Source organism: Schistocerca serialis, chromosome 3 (genome assembly GCF_023864345.2).
Source record: "Schistocerca serialis cubense isolate TAMUIC-IGC-003099 chromosome 3, iqSchSeri2.2, whole genome shotgun sequence".
NCBI lineage: Eukaryota > Metazoa > Arthropoda > Insecta > Orthoptera > Acrididae > Schistocerca > Schistocerca serialis.
In genome coordinates, this window is record NC_064640.1 from 1,002,446,500 (window position 1) to 1,002,455,513 (window position 9,014).

Consider the following 9,014-nt stretch of genomic DNA (forward strand, 5'->3'; position numbering starts at 1 on the left):
TAATTATCCTAATAGCTTTCTTTTGCAGCAATAGTATATCATGCACACAAGTGGAGTTTCCCCATAAAGTAATACCATAGGATATGATGCTTTGGAAAAATGAGTAGTAAGATACTCTGACATAATTCTTAGGTACACAGTGCATTAATCGCCTTAACAAATAGATTACCCTAGACAATTTACCACTAATATACTTAATATGTGGATTCCAAGAAAGTTTATCATCCAAATATACCCCTAAAAATTTAACACAACTAGAATCATCTGATGGAAACTTGTCTTTTAAACTAAATACCACCTGCTGGGTTTTGCTTTCATTAAGCAAGAACCCATTTGCTTTAAACCAGAGTGAAGCTATGCTCAATTGTCTCTGTAACACATGTTTTAAGGCTATTAAGATCATTACTGCTGTTCAGAAACGTTGTATCATCAGCATACAGTACTGTTCTGGATTTAATAAATGATGTCAGCTCATTCATCATTATTAGGAAAAGGAAAGGGCCCAGCATGGATCCCTGCAGAACACCTACTGGACATTTCTTTCCCAACACAGACGGCTTGCTTACGGTTTTGTAAATATGATCTTAATAGCTTAAGCCTATTACCTTTAACACCATAAAAGTCAATTTTTTAGTAGTAGTGTATGTTCTACACAGTCAAAGGCTTTGCTTAGGTCACAAAAAGTCACTTGAGCAAAGCATTTATCTTCAAATACTTGATGGATGTATTTAATAACATTGTCTATGGCATCAATGGTTGACAGGTTTTTCCTAAAGCCGTACTGTGATCCACTTATTAATCCTATATTATCAAAGTAAACAGATAATTGTTGGTAAATTATGCATTCTAGAACTTTTGAAAAAACTGGACTATGGATATTGGCCTGTAACTTGAGACAGAATTTTTATCTCCTTTTTTATGTACTGGAACTATCCTAGACAGTTTAAGCTCATCAGGGAAAAAACCCTCCAGTATACTCTTGTTTATACAATATGTTAGGGGGTACATTATACAATCTAGTACTTTCTTCAGCATGTTACAAGGCAGGTCATATATGTTTACACTGTCTGATGATTTTAACTGCTTCACTCTTCTTAACACAAAACCAGGTGAGACCTCAGAAAAATTGAAAGTACTTGTGTTTGTTGACGACCTAGCAACATTTTTTGACAGTTACTGTGATAAAGCTGATTTCAGGTTTAATTATAGCATTTCCTATTTCCTCAACTGATTTAATAAAAAAGTCATTAAATTCCTGGGGAGAGATACTAATTTTGTCACTTCTTTTATCTTTGGTGACACTATTTATTAGTGTCCATGCTGCTTTGCACTTATTGGTGGATTTCTCAATGCTTCTGAGATTGTGTGCTTGTTTGGCTTCCACAATTGCTTTTTTGTACTCATTCCTAGATCTAACATAGGCTAATTTAACATGGTTGGTTTTCAGATTTCTATAAATATTGTACAATAACGTAACTTGGTTTTTCATAGGTTTAGAATTTCGGTCTTCTGTTTATCATCATCAGTTACATTACCTGTACTGTCAACAAGAGAAGGTATTAAATTATTCGAAGCAGTCATAGATTTTATGTATGACCAAAATTTTTTGGGGCTATTTTTAGAATCTGCAGATAAAATATTGCAGAATATTTTGCATAATTTCTGCTTGTCAGCAGAGCAGTGACAATGTTTAAAATGACTGTGCAAAATTCTTTGCTTTCTCAGCAGCTTCCTAATAGGTTTGTTGTACCAAGGTGGATCCTTTCTCTCCCCTATACTTCTGCTAGGCTCATACTTCTCTAGCACATGGTGAACAATACCTTTAAATTCCGACCAAGGATTCTCAATATCTTTGTGTCCCATGGTGAATGCTTGGAGCTGACAATGAAGATATTCATTAATGACACTTTTATTTGCTTTCCCAAACAAGAAAACTCTACACTGTACAGTGTACCATGCTCTATTTCAGCCATACCTACAATATGGAATCACTGTTTGGGGAAATTCCACTAGCAAAAATACTTAAACAATATTTACATGGCAAATAAGAGCTGTTAGGACCATCCTGAACAAGAAACAAAGAGACTCATGCAGAACTTTTTTCCATAGTCTAATAATACTGACATTTCCATCTCTATACATTCACAAAACAATAATATCATTAATAAAAGGAAATGCAGTACTAAAAAGAAATGCAGATTTTTATACATCTGAAAAAAGAAATAAAGGCCAGCTGAGAAGTATACAACACCAACTGAGAATTTCTGAAAAAAGTCCTCGATACTTGGGTGTCAAACTCATAAAGTGCCTTCCAAAGAGTTTACAGGACAATGTGAGCAAAAAGACATTCCAAAATCTTTTAAGGGATTATTTAATGGAAAAAGAATTTTATAGTGTAGAAGAGTATATGCATCAATAAGTGAGAAATGCTAGTATTACTGTTATAGAGGTACTGTAACTAATTAAACATATTATGATATGTAAAAAACTTGAGAACATGAATACTGAGAGAAAAATGTAAATATGTATATAATGTAGTATGTAAATAATTTTCAGGACCTGAAAAATGGACGAAAAAAGTATGCATCATTATTATAAGTATTGAAACTTCCTGGCAGATTAAAACTGTGTGCCCGACCGAGACTCGAACTCGGGACCTTTGCCTTTCACGGGCAAGTGCTCTACCAACTGAGCTACCGAAGCACGACTCACGCCCGGTACTCACAGCTTTACTTCTGCCAGTACCTCGTCTCCTACCTTCCAAACTTTACAGAAGCTCTTCTGCAAACCTTGCAGAACTAGCACTCCTGAAAGAAAGGATACTGCGGAGACATGGCTTAGCCACAGCCTGGGGGATGTTTCCAGAATGAGATTTTCACTCTGCAGCAGAGTGTGCGCTGATATGAAACTTCCTGGCAGATTAAAACTGTGTGCCCGACCGAGACTCGAACTCGGGACCTTTGCCTTTCGCGGGCAAGTGCTCTACCAACTGAGACGAGACGAGGTACTGGCAGAAGTAAAGCTGTGAGTACCGGGCGTGAGTCGTGCTTCGGTAGCTCAGTTCCAACTGCCAGATCCCATTCTCCAGTACCCTTCACCCTCCTCATCCTATCTAGTCCCTCCTTTGTGTCTTGTAACTGCACCTGAAGGGCAGAGATCTTACTCTGTCAACTTATTTCTGCTACAGATTCTGCATTCCCAGGAGAGGATCTCACTAAAATGCCTACTGGCTTCCCCATTGCATGCTCCCAATGAAAATACTTTGAACAGATGCCATACCATAACCTGCTACTCACAAACCTAGGACAAAGCCCACACTTCTCACTCACAGTAAAATTTTAACATTTACTGGAAAAACTAAATGTCTACATTCCTAAATTCAATTACAACAGCAGAACTATTAAGGAACTAACAATAGTGATCTCAAAATTCTCTCTCTACTAAGAAAGCAACAACTTTTATTAATACTACTAAACCACAACTAATATCAAAACCACCAAAATTTCACACAATTTCTGAGCTAAAACCAAACATTGAATCAGCCACTGGAACACTCAATGAAATTAAAACAGTGAATGAAAACTTTACTGAAATATTTCACTAGAAACAATAAGAAACATCAGCTGAAATCTACTGCACGAAATTTACTAAACAACTTCAATGCACAGACAGCTCTAAAAAATACAATGGGTGAACATTTCCAAAAAGGTTTCTAAACAGTCATTTTACCACAAACAGCATGAGGGACTGTAGAAAATTACTAAATTTAATAATTGTATAACTGTGCACAAACAGTTTTATCAGAAATAAACTTAAGAATCACTGCAGCTGCAACTGCATGCCGTGAAACATAAAGACACTGCTAATATTTGGATGAACGATTGAAAACTATTAAATTCAGTATTCAAATACAGTGCACAAACAACATTGAAAGTACTTAGCTTTATAACCACTACAGCTGCAACTGCATGCCGTGAAATGTAAACACACTGTGGAGGCCTGAGACTTATTTGTTATCAAAGTGCAGTTAAAGTGTCTGGACTGCAAACTTAGCGTGGACCACATAATTTAAAATACCCCACTTTAGACAACCAGTTTCCAGCCAGATTCAATGCAGATGCAGCTACCAGAGGCAGATTAGCACAGTTAAATATGATTATGTTACACCATATCTGGTCTACACTTTCCCAGTTAATTTGAAAGGAATGGAGACCACCTCTCAGGAAGGCACCAGGCAAATTTTTAATGGCCCAGTTTGCAAATATATATATATATTTTTTTTTTTTTTTTTTTTTTTTTTTTTTAATATAGAATTCATTCTGACCTTGTGGTCAGCAATCCGTGTGTCCACCATAATGCTCCCTATTTGCTGAGGTTTAACTGTTGCTTAGACGTGAAGTATGTTTTTGTAACCATGTACTCTTTGGGTGGGCACCTGAACTTATTGCTCAAAATAATTTTTGGAGAACGTATTTACTACAATTTCAGTTGAAGTTTTAAGCCTGCTACTGACTTTCAACTTGTATTTTATGGGTAGATTTATGTCACTACCAACTACAATTGTATGAATGGGATACCTATTTGAAATGACATTCAATTCTTCTTTGAACCTTTCAGCATCAGCAAAAGGAACCAATTATTAATTTATTCCAGTTGTCAAGTATATCCTCTACTCATAATAGCTTACAGGAGTTATCCAATTCAATTTTGCTTCAAGACAGTACAAGATAGACTACTTCTAAAGGCAGTAAATATGCCACCAACAACTGTATTTCATCTATCTTTCCTGAACACCATTACCATTTTTGAAAATCTGGCTGAACTTATTTATGGCTTTAGCCAGCTCCCAGTACCTATAACAGTTTGTGCTTCAGTGCTTTTATTAGTGCCTGGAGTTCTGGTTCTTTCCAAAAACAGCTACAACAATTTACTACTGTAATACCTATGATTCCTAGGTCAATCATTGTCCTGTGTTTGACCTGCACCCTTTGAGGCTGAAACTGTTTTTGTTCTTTCCCAAGACCCTCTAGTTTTAAGAAACTGCCCCTGCTACCCATGTAGACAACTCTTGTGTGTAGTTAAGCCCTGACCTATTTAGCACGACCCAATACCCCCTATGGCACAAATTAAGGAGTCTACAGCCTACGTGGTTGCAGAACCATCTGAGCCACTGTGTCAGATCCTCCACTTGGCTCTGTAGCAAAGGTTAGTAGTTGGTCCTGTCATCAGTGCTACAGATGGTGAGCAATGCCTTCATCTCACGAACAAGTATGACTGTCTTTACCAATTCAGGTAGCAACCTGAAACCGGAGAGAATCTCTTGTGATAGAATGTGGCACACATTATTAGTACCAACATAAGCCAACACCTGCAGTTCGGCTACACCTTGTGTTCTTCATGGCATAATAAAGATGGCGGACAGTGCAGTGAATCGTATTGATAATGCTCTTATGGTGATCAGAAAAGTGGCAGAAGAAGGAGGATATTTGAAGAAGAAAATGAAGAGCAAATTTCTAGAGGCAGTGAGTGAAATAAGAAAATGCTTAGAATATTTGAAAAATGAAACAAAAGCAAAGAAGAAGGAGAATAGGAATCCTACAAGAGAGTTTAGGAACATCCAATAAGAGGAGACGAGTGAGGGAGAAGACAGCTGCACTGCTGGGCACCTAGCGACGTCTATTGGTGAAACACAGGAAACAGAACATAGCTGACAGAGACAGATGGAAGAGATACCTACAGGATCTGAGAAGAACTTCAACGAAGACATCAGTGTGGGTAGCTTTCTGGAAAGAGCAAAAAAAAAGACGGAAATAAGATGGAAATGGGAGAACTGAGGCACAAAGTGGAGGAGATAACTGATTTCCTAAAAAACAAACTATGGGTATTAATACAGGAGCAAAGAAAAAAACTCTAGAAAAGGAAAGTCACCTCGACCCATGGAAAACCAAAACTGATGGAAACAACATACAAACTAAATACAACAACAGAGTTAAACCAGGGGGAACGACAATATACAGAAATCCTCTGCTACAGCAACAAAATCAACTACAAGTCTAAATCAATGCACATGAGCAACATAACAGAACCCGAAATCAGGTTAATGAACAAGAGGATCCAACTTGGAGTACTGTGGTAGGGAGGAGCTGGTACAGAACAAACCAGAGTAAAAATAGAACTATAATGGGTACAAAAAAAGACAAAGAAATGCAAGCAGCAGAAACAACAGCGTGGCTATATATCGGTAACTTAAAGAGAACCACCACAACTGTTACAGTAGTGAAATACCTTAACAAGGATTGGAATACTGGGACAACTAGAAAGTGAAGAACGGCGCACACTGGGTGACAAAAAAGCTTTCAAAGTAGGCATTCCGTTTGAAAAGCTACAAATCACACAAGAACCAGAATTCTGGCCAGAAAACATAAAAGTACATCAGTTTTGTTTCCCAAGATGATCAATGGAAGAGGGAGCAGAGCTCAACTAAACTAAGAAGAAAACCAGAAAAGCAAGAAATAAAAGCAGTCTTGTGGAATACAGAGGGAATAAAAAGTGCTCTTAACATAACACCAACAGACATTCTGCAAAACTCGGATCTTGCAATTCCAACAGAAACCTTCCTGATAGACAACTGGCAACATGAAGATTTCTACAATTATCACCTAATGGCAAAGAAGGGAGAAAAAGAATGACCCATGGGAGGAATATCTATCCTACTGAAACCCTGGAATGACGCCCACTAAAAAATTCATAAAACAAGAAAATAGTATGCTAGTAGAAGCAGCAAACATAAATATAATTGCAGCCTATTTTAAACCACACACAAATGCTGTAGAAATAATTGACGAAATATTCACACTCATAAAACAGTGCGACAGCAAACCCACCATTATTGCAGGTGATCTCAACTGCAGAATAGACATGGAGAACTATAAAACAAAACTAGTCATTGAAACCTTAGAAGAAGATGGTTTCACCCTACTGAATGATAGACAGATATCTACATACATATGCCACAATGGGAAAAGCACCATTGATATCGCATTAACAAGAGGAGAAATAGAAGGAAGTATTCAACCAATATGGCATGACTCCATTACTCCTATATGAAAGAACATTCCAATGAAGATAAAAATAAATATCATTACGTCACCGCCAACAAGAAAGACCAACAAAATCACACAAAGAAAAATTTATCTAGAAAAATTAACAAACCAGCAAGAACAAATAACACAAATAGAAACTTTAATAGAGGGAGCAGACCTTGAAAAAGCAACAGACCAAATAGAAGACCTCCTAAAAAATTCAATGATACAAACAAACCCAAAAACAAGGATGGCAAAAAGATGGTTCAATGCTGAATGCTACAGCAAAAGGAACACTGTTATAAGAATGCTCCACAGATTAAGAAACCAGCACGATGAGGAAATATACAAACTGTACGCAGAAGAGAGGAGAATCTACAAAAAACTAATAGAAGAGAGGAAAAAAGAATACATAGAAAGGGAGGCAAAAAGAGAAGCAGATGAAGCAGAGAAAGACCCATACATAGCAGCAAGACCAAGGAAACTGGCTCATACACCAAATATAGACATGAAGGAATGGGAAGACCACTTCAGTAAGATATTGAACAAACGAGGAATCAAAACACCCCCAAAGAAAGACAAAAAACGTCAAACTAAGGAAAAAGACAATATATGGGAACCTCTAAATGAAGAAGATGTAAAAGAAGTAATAAAAGCACAGAAGAACAAGAAAGCAGCAGGATCTGATAATATATATAATGAACATATAAAAGATGCAAAAGAGGCCCTCCAACAAGTATGGATCAAACTATTTAACAAATGCCTGGAACTTGGAAGAATTCTGACACAATGGAGACGCTCGACAATAAAAGTTCCCTACAAAGGTAGAGGAGACCCAACGGGTCCAAACAAGTACCGAGGCATAGCCCTGGAAAATACTCAGTTCAAGATATTTTCAAAGATAATTACACAAAAAATCAAAGCCTCTGTGGACAGTCATCTCCCAGAATGACAAATGGGTTTCAGATCTGGAAGTTCAACACTTATGGCAGTCAGGCTTCTTCTAAACAACATCAACGAAGCGCTACAAAAGAAAAAAATGTTCTATACAGTGTTCGTAGACTTTACCAAAGCCTTTGACATACTAGAAAGAGATCTCACAGTCCAAAAACTGGAAACACAATGGGAGAAGATAGCATATGGGCAAGAATAATCAAGTCAATCCTCGAATACAACTTAATCGCAATATCAGACAACCTCTCTTTCTGGAACCTCATTCTGCAATTGAACAGAGTCCTACAGGATGACCCAATGAGCCCTTTTCTGTACATTCTTGCCACTGAAGAAGTACTCTGAATTGGAGAAACTGAAGAAGATGTATATGTATATGCATATGCTGACGACATAGCCATATGTTCAACAGATATACAGAATCTGCAGAAAATCACTGAGAAAATAGACAAATGGTGCAGTGAACACAAACTACACATAAACATAACAAAGACAGAAATGGTAATTTTCAGAAAAGGAGGCAAAACACCCAAGAATGCAGAAATCAGCATCAGAGGACAAAAAATAAAAATCTCATCAGACTTTAAATACCTAGGGGTGACATTGCAACCAACAGCCAAATGCTTCACAAAACATACAACAAAACATGCAGCCCAAGCAATAATAGCAATACAGGACATCAAAAACATCCACCTACTCAGTCTAGAAACAGCCATGAAGTTATTCAATGCAAAGATCTTGCCAATCCTGGCCTATGGGATGGAGGGTATATGGGACCAGATGACAGAAAATCTAGAAACACTAGAAAAGGTAAAATCGACTTATCTAAAAAGAGCACTAGGTCTCTCAAAGACTAGATCTACACTAGTGTACCTGCTAGCAAGAGAGACATTCCTAATTGAAGACATCAAACTTCGATATATGATGCCACACACCAGGGCTTCCAGAAAGCAACTGAAGATCATTGATGACAAATGAGAA

The 9,014-nt window shown here is 37.3% G+C and overlaps 1 non-coding gene across 1 annotated transcript; it reads right to left on the reverse strand.

Moving 5' to 3' along the window:
• Nucleotides 1–2,629: 2,629 nt before the first annotated feature.
• Trnas-uga (transfer RNA serine (anticodon UGA)) lies at nucleotides 2,630–2,704 on the reverse strand. The gene has a single exon. It is a non-coding gene; the product is annotated as a tRNA-Ser (tRNA).
• Between the last annotated feature and the right edge of the window lie 6,310 nt (nucleotides 2,705–9,014).